The sequence below is a fragment of the Alligator mississippiensis genome, chromosome 8 (assembly GCF_030867095.1).
Source record: "Alligator mississippiensis isolate rAllMis1 chromosome 8, rAllMis1, whole genome shotgun sequence".
Lineage (NCBI taxonomy): Eukaryota > Metazoa > Chordata > Crocodylia > Alligatoridae > Alligator > Alligator mississippiensis.
This window is the reverse complement of record NC_081831.1, coordinates 60,396,874-60,408,451: the sequence shown is the minus strand read 5'-3', so window position 1 is coordinate 60,408,451 and position 11,578 is coordinate 60,396,874. Positions and strand designations below refer to the sequence as shown.

Below are 11,578 nucleotides of genomic sequence, written 5' to 3'. Positions count from 1 at the left end.
GGGGGGCGAGCAGTGGGGAGGCCAGCACACTCCCTAGAGATAAGGGAAGATATAATGACTGGTTTTACACACACACATACACAGAAAGCCAAATCGCAGAGGATAATTGCTTAAAAAACAAAGGGGAGCTTCATATTTCTTGGCTTGGCGACAGAATTAGCACAGTGAGTGTTCGCTGGCTTTCCTTTCATTCTTCTCCAAAAACATCACTTTCCTTAAAGGGGCGAGGGGGAGGAAGTGGGAAAGAACTGAGCATCCCAAAGTTTCCAGTTGCGGTATCACCAGCTGCAGAAGGAAGCCCCCGCCTGCTCCATCCTCCAGCCGCTGCTCCTCTAGCAGGCCTACTGCAGCCACAACACATACCTGCAAAGCCAGAGGTCACCTGCTCCTACCTCTTAGGGACTCAGTGCTGTCCTGTGACCATGGACCAGGTCCCCTGCCTGCTGCCATACTCATGTCACCTACTTCTATAGGAGAAAGGATTTTTCCCTATTGCCTCATATTGCCTCCCAAAGGATGTGGCATACTGTACCAACTCAGCTCGATACCACCTCTTCCACAATCTGTGCCTCAGCTCTTCTCCATTTCCCTTCTCTGTCCTTCAGCTGAAGTGCCCAGGCCTGGGTGTGTCTGCTTCAAGTGAGGTATCTAGCAACCGCATAGAGGCTGGATCCATAGGGATGTTCTAATCAGATAGATGGTTCGTCTGAACCTCAGAGGGTTGAGTGGCTTGGCCAGAGCCTTGAAGGCTTGTTCCCAACCTCAGAGAGCTTACCGAAGCCCCATATTATCTGCTCCCACCTAGCTGTCCTTTAATACTGAGAAAACACCATTGGCTCTAAGCTCAATGCAGGGAGGGCAAGAGAGGTCTCTGTCCAGTTCCCCAGCCCTGGCCCTGAGGAATCTGTGCAATAGCATTCAATTAAGATGCCCCGCCAGAGAAGAGCTCTGGATTGCACATCTGCATGGATATTACATGGGTTGGCAGGGAGACAGACCATCGTCAAAGGGTAATTTATGAAGCAATTTCAAAATGCCATTGTCAAATGGCGCTGAATAATGAAAACGCTCTGTTCTGTCCCAGCCTTAAATATATATATGTATAAATATAATGAGATTTTTACTGCTTTGCTGGAAGAAAGGAAACAAATGGAGGAAAATGGAACTGAGAAATGAAAAATGAAAGGGATGGAGGTAAAGGAAAGAGGAGACAGATCAGCACTTCTTCAGTGCAGGGGCTGCAGTGCAGCAACAGGGAGGGAGTGCCCCATGTGGGTTCTACCACCTTCAAAGGAAGACTCACCCAGGGCACCTCAGCCCAAAGCACCAACAATAATGAAGCCAGGGCCACAGAGGTGAGGGTTGATATTGGAAATAAGGGGATCCTCAGACCTTTGAATGGGACCCTGTTTTAACCAAATATAAATGTATGTATAGAAACCCACTACTTACCAGAGTACTGCTCACCACATCAGTCCTGAACCTGTCCTTCTGCTATTCCTATGCCTGAAGAAGGGTGATTGCACCCAGAAGCTTGCTAAGAACTTTTTTCCAACTACTCATTTGGTCTAATAAAAGATATCACATCTACTCAAAGAACCTTGCCTGCCTTCTGCTATTCTCCTCCCAGGCCAGACTAGACACCTTGGCAGCCCCTTTTTGACCCCTGTACCCTTCACAGTAAGAAGATCAGTGGCTTCCCCCCACAGGAAACCCAGGTTCATACTGCACTATCAGTATGAATCTATGCTATGAATAGTCATGATGGCCCCTGTCTAGCCCCAGGGAAGCATTTACTCACAGCACAAACCCAATGGTCACTTGGCTGTGCCAGTGTGAGGCCAAGGGCTGTGACAACTAGGGGATGGGGAGGGGAAAGCAGGTCAAGTCTGACATTAGGAAGTCAGGGGTCAGGGCAGGCTAGAGAGCTGTCAGCAGAGCACTGGAGCAGGAGATCGGGCATGGCTGGAGGTAGCAAAGCTGTGTAAGGGGAAGCTGCCCCAGTTTCTGATATTCAACCTTTGCCTCTATTTAGTGAGCACCAACAGCAGCAAAATCAGGTTTTTTCCATCCACAAGCCTTCAAAATGCAGGCTGAAGCCAGCACTCAAAATGGGGAGGAAAACTAGGCTGCACCTTGCAGAGCTGAAGCACAGCTGTGGGCCATGGCAGAGGGAGGTGGGCAAGCTGAGAGCCCTGCCAAAGAATGGGAAAGAGATGTTCCCCCTCCTCTTTCCCTGCTACTGCCCCCAACTTCGGCCAGCCCTTCCCACCCTACAGCACTTTCTCCTCGCTGAAAGGAACCAGGAGAGACATTTTCACAGTTTGCTTCATCAGCAGCGTTGCTCCTGGGGCTCCCTCTTACCCCTCGGCAGTCAGGAGTTCACCAGACTCTCCCTCCCCCATCCCATCCTTACGAGACAGGCTGCACACTTCGGAGCGAGACTGCCCTGCGCCCCACACACCTGCTGTTAGCTCACTGTTTATCCCTGTCAGTGATTGACATCAGAAATGCAAATCCTTCACACTGAGGTCATACACAAACTTACCCTGCCAGTGATACACAGGGAAAAGAGCTTCCACCACCCTCAGCGACTTCCTCCCAGGCCTGGAGCCACTTTCAGTCTGTTACATACAGTATTAGCCCTGTGGAAGGGCACAACCGGTGCTATGCTCAGTTCATGTCTGTATTTTAATTGGCGTGTCTGTGCTCTGTTGCACTGCAGTATCTGACAGACAGTCACAAGCATCAATTAATGGATGTATCTTCATCGTCCCCACAGAGGTGAGGAAATCCACACGACCTATCAGGAAACTGAGGCACAAGGATGGCAGTAAGGAGCAAATTCCTGGGCACACAGGAGAGCAGTGACAGAGCTGGGAAAAGCACCCACCAGCTCTTCTGGCTTCTGGCACCCTGCCCTGTAGACCACCCTGCGTCTCTGAGCTGGGTACTCACTCTCCCATGAAAGGGACACTCTTGAGACAACCAAATTTATTTATTTTTTTTGTAAAAATATGTCTATATATGTATGAGGTTATATATATCTACACTCCGAGTATCACTCTACAAAGAAAAGCTTAACCCGTTACAAAAACTGCATCTGCGCAGCCCGTGCACCCATACAAAGGCCCGCCTGCTGTCCACCAGGACCCGTTACAATAGCTGCATCGCGCGCTATACACACAAGCAACTTCTGGTCTCTCAGACCAGGCAACCCTTTTCTTTCATCCCCACCCCACTTGCAGGGTCACATACTCAGTTCACCTGTTGTCCATGTTGCTGCCGCTCCAGCTCCTGCTGGAGGACCCTGTCACTGTCACTGTCCTCAGTTCCACTTGTCTCTTCCTCTTCCTCGCTGTCACTGCCCCCTTCTCCACTAGGGGGGAGTTGGAAGATCCTGTGCCCCCTGTCTCTGTGGCAGGTGGCTTTGGCTGTGTCCTCTCCATCCTCCACTACTGATTTCTGGTAGTAGCTCTGGAGTTCACTCAGAGCCATTTTCACACAGCCTACCTCCTCTGTGTCCATGTGCCTGTGCAACAGGAGGTTCCTGGCCTTCCACAGGGCACTCCTGATGCAAGACGCAAACTGGTCGAAATGGGGCAATGGGTTCCCCTGGCGTTTGGCAAGCTGCCCATCCAGTGCCCCTTCTCTGGTTAGCCAGTTGACACTGGTCACCGCAAAGCAGCTTCACTCTTTTTCATACCTCCTTGGCACAGGTGCAGAACCAGAGGAGGTGGTCAATCATCTTGGTGGCTCTGTGGCAGTTAGGCCATGGGCAGCTGGGTCTCCACAGCTGACCCTCTCTGTCTCCAGGCCCTCACTGGCAGGGCTTGGTGGGCTCTTAGCCAGTTCAGGTCCTTGTGATCTTTGTGCAAGTCCTTGTTGTGGATGCGTTCCCACATGGCGTGGCATGCATCACCTGGGGTCAGGTATACTGGCGATGTGGTGTCCCTCAGCCTCACTGTCTCCTGGATCTTCTTGTTGTTGCTCATGGTCGTGGGGCCTGTGCGCTGCAGGCCGTACAAGCTGCGGCACTGGTTTAGGATCTTGTAGAACCATGGTGAGCGCGTGATCCACAGTATGTGGTTGGTCAGGTAGAGGGTGAACCTTAAGCCAGGATCCCCTCCTGCAGCTGCTGCCTCTTGCTTGCAGTATTCCTGCATCTCCGTCTTCCATCTCTTCACTTCCTGTGCCCCAGGGAGCCTGCAGCACCAAGCTAGGTCCCTGAATAAACTGCACACCTGCCTTAGCTCATCAGCTTCCTGCTCTGAGAGAGCTTGTGCTTGGGACTGCCAGGGGCGGTTCTTGTACCATTAAGGCTAAAGCCAGGGATATACCACTATGTACAGGCAACAGTGTGCGCCCCAGCCACACACACCCAGGGCTAACTCTGAACACTCCCATAGCCATAGCTTTCCTGAGGCCCCATGTTGGTTTGGTTGTAAATGCGGTGGATTTTCAGACCTCCCTCTCAAGAGTTAACATAGCTTATAGCCAGAATTAAAAGCTTAAGGGAAGCCAAAGGGAGCTGTAGAAGAACCGGATTTTCCTTTATTTGACATTTTTTTAAGGATGCCGTCTTGAGCCGACCATGACAAATATTCCTGGAATGTTTGCCCTGGGGGCCTGGTGTGAACCGGAAAGAGCCCAGAGAAAGGCACCCGCCAGCACCTTATCGAAACAGCCCGCGCCACTATTTGTGTAAAAACAAGCATATGATCCAGTGTCTCTCCTGGAGCTACAGTCCACCCCCACCCCCTGAGGTAGGAGAATGAATGTGTGCAGAGCGTGTCGTGGAGTGCCTGAGGTCTCTTGTGCTGGAGTCAGCACATTCACCAGCCAGCAGCTGTCAGAGATGGTGGCGTCCCCGCCTCTGAACTTAAACACCAGCAACAGCTCTAGGATGCACAGCTCCAACTGGAATGCACGGGCCCCACAACACGTGGTCAGCGCCCACTGGGGCAGGGATGGAGTCCAGCTGATTGCACTGGAGAAGAAGCTCTCGGGGACCTGGAAGCTGATGAGGGGAGACACAGGCATGAAAGAGTGCCAGCAGGCCATGCAGGGAAGGAATCTGCTGAACAGCACAAGGTAGAGCCTGGGTTTGGGGGTCTCTGCATAATGACAGCAGCATCAAGTTTCCTCCAGTAGAGGTGAGAGGCAAGCACAGAAGCCAGGCCTGAAACCAGTGCAGAAGTAGTAGAAGCAGAGTTGCTCCAGTGGTAGCAGGCTGGGATATGCTTCCATCTAGGGTGGGGGTCCAAGCTGAGTGAGAGCAGGGCTTGTTTCTGCACAGGTGGTGGAGTCTGTGCTTGATGTCAGGGAGTGACCATAGTTGTGTATAGGAAAACATGTACTGCACAGAGGCACCCATGCACATAATTGTCCTGGGGGACAGCTCGCGAACCCTTCAAGCAGTGGGAGCAGATGTCTCAAACACTCAGGACAGGATACAGAACCTTTCACTCCTAAGCTCTTGGTTCAAGGCCAAGCCTTCACCACATGCTTTCTATGAAGTGACTCTGGCAATCTCAGTCTGGACTTCAGGGCAAGTCCCAGGAGTAGCATAGGCAACTGCATCTTGCATACTTTCTTGGGGCCTCTCTAGCAATTGCACTGCAAAGGGGCACCACCTGAAAGCAGACGCATGACCATCCCCCACCCAGAAGTTTGCCTTCATTGCTATGACACTCACAGCTGCTCACAATGGTTTAGAACATTGCAAATATTATATTCCCTAGGCAGTTTCCAGAGCCAGACTCTTCCACCTTGGCAGAGAGGCATTTTCATGCTGTCCTAACACTTCCTGCTCTTGCTGGAGTCCACTAGCAGCTTGTCACTGAAGCAGGCAGCCTCTTGGGTAAGAGTTTCTCTTAAATACACCTTGGGATTCATTTGGGTCCAAATGAGTCTTTCTGATCAGGTTTCCTTTCATGATTAACAGAGGCCAAAGGAATTCATGCCCCAGGTTAAATAACAGAAACAGAGGCCAAGGGGGAAGGGAAGAAGCCATACTAATGTTCTTAACTCCTTGGTGTATTGAACAAAAGCCAATATATATTGGTGTATATATATACACAAACACACACACACCAGTATACGTCCGTACACAGTTGAACACCCCTAGTCATAAAAGGCCTCAAACTCTGCCTTGCCTTGTATTAGGCCTCTTCTGGAGGCACTGCCTTCAAATGAGCTTTCTTAATGCCTACAAGCTGAAGGGCTTTTTCCATGCCTTACCTTTCTGTGGGAACTTCCTCATCTTCCCCACAGTTTTTCTGAATCTGCAGGCTATTTAGGTGCTGGACTCAACTAGGCAGATGAGTCGGGAATAGAGATCAGCAGACTGATTCCCTATTATACATTCATTAAAGTCTGATTGGCGATCCAGGCTGATAGGAGAAACACACTAATGTAGAGAGACAGAGGGGTGCTCCCTTCAGGCCTGCAAGCCATTCGGTCTTCTTAGCTATTGAACCCTGTGGGAGTCTGATGTCAGAACCACCGCCTTGCATTCTGAAGACGAAGAAGCCTCATAAATAAGCCCAGACACCAGTCAGTATAACACACAGCTCATCAGTGCCCTGTGTACATAGAGAGTATGAACCATTCCCCGTGATTCATTTCACTCTCCTCCCTCAAAAGGTACCCAGGGGCAAGCCCCCATTCATCACTGTAATTTATACCAGCATGATTAGAGCAACCGAGCTTTTCTGCACTAACAGGGGAAGGAATGGAGCAGGGAGGGAAGGTGATAGTTTTTGTTAAGCTTGGCAAGTCCATTAATCAGAGACCTGTCAGATCTCCCTAGCTCAGAGCCACATTGTTGGAATTATAAACCTAGCAATGTCTTCGTTCCAAGACAAAGTGGCAAGAAAGTTCTGTGCCATTCTCCTCTCTGAAGTGGAATAGCAAGGGGATGAAGGTCACTGAACCACAGGGCTAGAAGGGATCTTAGCAGTCAACTAGTTCACCCCCCCCGGCACAGATACAGGATGGCCAATTCTTAAACCATCCCAGATAGATGCCTATCCTTCTTCTTGAAAATCTCCAGTGAAGGAGGTTCTGCAGCTTTCCTAGGGAGCCAGAGCCTTAAGCCCAGCACCTTAAACCACTTGGTAATTCTGACACATGGGCCAGGGCCAGGACTAGGGTATAGCCGAGAGAGGGTAGGCCCAATACTGCACTGTACCATGAAATCAGATTACAACTGCAGACCTAGGCAGGGACATGTTCCATATTCTTGTGAGAGGAAGTTCATGCAGGGCTTGTCCAAGCTTTGTCAAGCCATAGATTCCCCTCAGGCCCTAGGTTCCCCTTGCAGGTTTTCACCAACATCTCCATAGGTCACTCTGCAAAAGCTTTACAAGGGAGAGGAGAAACTGGAGATCATTGCTTTGGCTTTGCACAGCTTCTAAACTCTGCAGAACTCACCATGACCATGGGGTGGATTTTCCAAGAAGATCAAGGCCAGATTTTCAAGCAATGAGTTGTAAATCAGAGGAGCTAATGACTTCATCTCAATTGAACATCCTTGCCTATGACCTGCATGTTCTCTCTACAGCTTGCCGCTGGACCTCTCCATGGAGCCTGTCCCTTCCCAGTCACGCAGGGTGTGGGGCTGCTTATCATTCAAAATGTTGCCCAGCACTATACTCAGGGCCCAGCATTTCTGCTAACCATTGTGAAGCCATGGCACTGGGAGGGGCAGTAATACCAGAGAAGAATCTGAAGAATCAAACAGCTCTTCCGAGTCAAACTGAAGAGGCAAGAATCTCAGCATTTCATCTGGACTTGGGGTCTTTCCATGTATTGCAGACAGGATGAATACAGCACTGCTCACTTCATTTCACCAGACCTGGGCTCAAAGACTCCCGAGGCTCAGGGAAGACTCTCACCCCACAGAAACCTGCTCTAACCAATATCCAGATGGAGAGTGGGCTGGAAAGTAGGTGCCAGGCACAGGTTGGTGCTGAGCCCCCATGCTGCCTGGGGCCGCCTCTGCCTCCTGACCCTGAGATGGGTGCATTTCGGCTGAGCAAGCTGTTGAGATGACAGCTGGGAGTTCCCGGGGCAGGCACACTCCAGCAAATACTCTACGAGCCCCTAGTACCTTCCACAGGCAGGGCTCAGAGAGCTTTGCAAACAGGGAGGAAAAGAGACTTGCCCAGATCACACGATGAGTCGGTAGCAGGACTGTTTTCCATCGAGGCCTCAGCTGTAGCTGCTAGTCCAGCCCCCTCTTCAGAAAGAGAAGACCTTTCCGTTCCCTTTCTCTCTACCAGTGCAGAGCTTTCTCTGCTTCCCTTTCATACCTGCATTCGCCTGCAGATTCTCTTTTCTCCCCCCCAGTTCCTTTTCCTCTGAGCCCAGCAAAATACCTCTCTCTCTGAGATGCCTTCTTTTAAATGGCAAGTTTAAAGCAGCAGGGTTCCTGGGGACTTAGGTGTCTCTGTTCTGACTAAGAAAAGAGCTCCTTCCTCCCTGACGTGCAGCTCCTGACAGCCCCGCTCTGGTCTGTGTGGAAGCAGAGCGCAGGGGGCTGAGGCCGCAACTAATTAACAGCCCTTGTTAACAATATATTGTGCTTGGCTTCGCTGAGGTTTCCCTGAGCAGGGGAATGCTGGGACTGAGAGATATGTAGCGAGGAAGGCAGTGGGGGAGGGGGCAGGGGATGACAATATTCATTTCTTTCTTTACTTCCATTTCTAAAATCAAAAAAGTGCCTCTTTAGCTCTAGGCGCCCTGGCGTCTATTAAAATACCACATAGGAAATTGTAAAATAGAGGAAAACAACCCAATCAGCCTGACCCCGTAACAAACTCCAGCCACAGTCAAAGTCACAGCATAAACAAACTGAGGCCTTGCTCCACCGCAAAGCCTGGCCCGTCCCCTCCCTGTGCCCACCCCTTCTCAATGCCTGGCAAACTGGATGGACCCTGTAGCCAGCCCTGAAGGCTAATAGCAGATCTGAGCCATTTCAGAGGGTGAGAGGTGATGGCCCTCCTCCCTGCACCTTCCTCCCACGGGAACGCAGGAAGCTCCAGCACCTCTGTTCAACGTAGCCAGTGCAGTATCACGGCACGTGGTATGTTGCATGGTGTGTATCGCACCGTGTTGTCAGCAGGTTTTAAACCCTATCACCAGAGCGTCTTCCCTAACCCTGCAAGCAGCCTCTTGTGCTCAATGAACAAATGAGACAACGCTTGTACCCACAAGAAGACACCGAAAACACCATCCGCTCCACAAGCAACTTCCTCAAATAGCCCTCTGAGTCTTCTCGATGGGAAGGGAGAGGAGCCACTCGAAAGCAGCTCAGCTCACTCCTGCCAGAGAGACTGCTGGTAACAAAGGCAGCCAATACATTTAGTGATATCAGCCTGATGCCTAATATTCATCCAGCTCCGGGAGGTCATCCACTACAGCAACCAGAGTAAGCCCGGCAACAAGAGTGCTCTGTATCCACATAAGGTTCAAGAAGCAGAGGCATCTCAATGCTGAGAGTCATCTCATTGCAAGCTCCCAAGTTCCCTTGCCCATAAAGGAAAGATTTACACTAACTCAGAAGCTGGCCAGACCTTCAAGGCCAAAGAACTAATGTTTCCTTCCAAGTCAAATGCATCCTGTGCTCCTTGATGACAATTTCAACCAACAATAGGCCCAGGACTTCCCCACCAACCTTATACCAGCCAGGAGGGACCTGACTCTGAATCACTGGTTTTGGTCCGAAGGTTACTAAACACTTCTAGTCCTTTGGTGCAGACACTGGCTGAAAGTCAGGCAGAGAAGCCCTTGTGTTTATCCCATTGCGATCTCTCTCTGTTACCCTGGACACAGATATTTCAGCTGGAGCCTCAACAATTTTCTCTGCATAATAGCTTGAAATTTCCTCGCAGCAGCAGGCACTGAAATCAGCATCCCAGCAGAGACAGCCTGGATTAATCAGGCTGGCCACAACTCAGAACAAACCTGCTGATTAAGACTTGGCAGAGGCTCCAGTGTACGCTAAGGACCTTCCCTTGCCTCCTGCACAGCCACAGCATGAGAGCTCAAGAATCTTTATGAAACAATTGAATGCATTCTCCCAGAGACTCACAGCTCTGGTCTCCAGCCTTTCTTCCCCACCCCACCCCCCACCCTCCCCCCGCTCCGCTCCTTTCATCTGCTGCAGGTCTCCTTGACAGCAAAGTGAACAAGGTGGCATAGCCATGTGCAAGAGGGCACGTAGCAGCCACGCTACCAGTCACAGAGGATGAAAGTGTGTCAAAAAGTCATTTGTAGCCATCAAGAGAGTGGTCCACTGGGATGCTCTGCATGCATGATTAGATGGATACTAAAAACCTTGTGAAGAGATAAGAGCCTGCACATCTGGGATGGAGAAGGAGAAGACAAGAGAGATGTGTAATGAGGTTTTAATTCAGGGTTTGGATTCTTTATTATATTTCCATTGAACCCTAAATTCCCCATCTGGGTCCTTTTTAGGCCTTTGTTTCTACATCCTGAGACCCGGGCAAATTCATCCTCATTTACAACAAGAGTTGGACCTTTAGCACAGTCTTCCGAAGGGAGCAGATGCACTTTTTAGCAGCATAGGACAACATTCCCAACATGTTCTGTGTTAGTAGGGGTTTGAATGATAGCACTTCTTAGTAAAAGAATTATACTGGGTGGCTAACTCTAGTCAGAATCATCCCTCCACCAGAAGGCCAGCATACCTCTGCTTGGAGAGTGAGACGACAACTCCTGGCAGGGGGTTAGAAGCAGACCCCATGGTCTCCATCTTACCCCCTGCAGCACAAAACTCTCCACATGAATTTAGCTGGTCCACACCACTCCCGTTCCCCACCCCTGCCCTGAGGTTTCCCAGTCCTGGTCCCTGCCCTTCCCACCTCTATTTCTTCCTTTATACTTTGCACTCTCCCTAACCCAGCTTCAAACTATCCTTGCCTTTAACAGCTACCCCCTGCATTCTGCCCTGACCCTCAAGCCTTGCCAGCACCAGCCACAGTCCCAAGAGCTTGGCAAGAATTCCCAAGGCATCACCCTAGTCACTGAGGTAGAAGAAGAGAAAGTGGGGTTTACCAAATCATTTGAAAAAGCTTCCAACATAACCCTGTTACTACCAATGTCTGGGAGGATGCTTAAGATGTCTCTGGGCCCAGCATATGCTTTGCTTGAACAGTGCACTCCATTTGCATATGTCTTGGATACATGTATAATTCACTTAATTACATTATAATTTTTTGCCTGTTCCTTATATTATAATAAATATGGATTATCTTCATACCTGTTAAGTACACAAACTACTGAAGTGCATAGGAACCCTTTGGCCCCATGGCCTGTTTTATAATCGAATTGTTCTCCCTTTAATTGGATAACTGATGAAAGTAGGAGCCCTCACCCTTGATTTGATGAGGCCTTGGCAATTTCAAGGGAACTGTTAGAGGCATATGGCCTTTTGAGAATCAAGGCAAGGAGCACTAATGAGGTGCACAGAACTGAGTTCCAGCTTTTCCTATAGTTAACAATAGGGCTGTGCAAAGCTTTGGGTACTGATTTGATTAAGAGGAGATTC

At 50.0% G+C, this 11,578-nt stretch overlaps 1 long non-coding RNA gene across 1 annotated transcript; it reads left to right on the top strand.

Moving 5' to 3' along the window:
* The first annotated feature begins 4,761 nt into the window (after positions 1 to 4,761).
* Positions 4,762 to 11,287, top strand: LOC109283262 (uncharacterized). The gene is made up of 3 exons (XR_002090364.2): positions 4,762 to 5,094; positions 5,745 to 5,863; positions 7,568 to 11,287. It is a non-coding gene; the product is annotated as an uncharacterized LOC109283262 (long non-coding RNA).
* Positions 11,288 to 11,578: the final 291 nt, after the last annotated feature.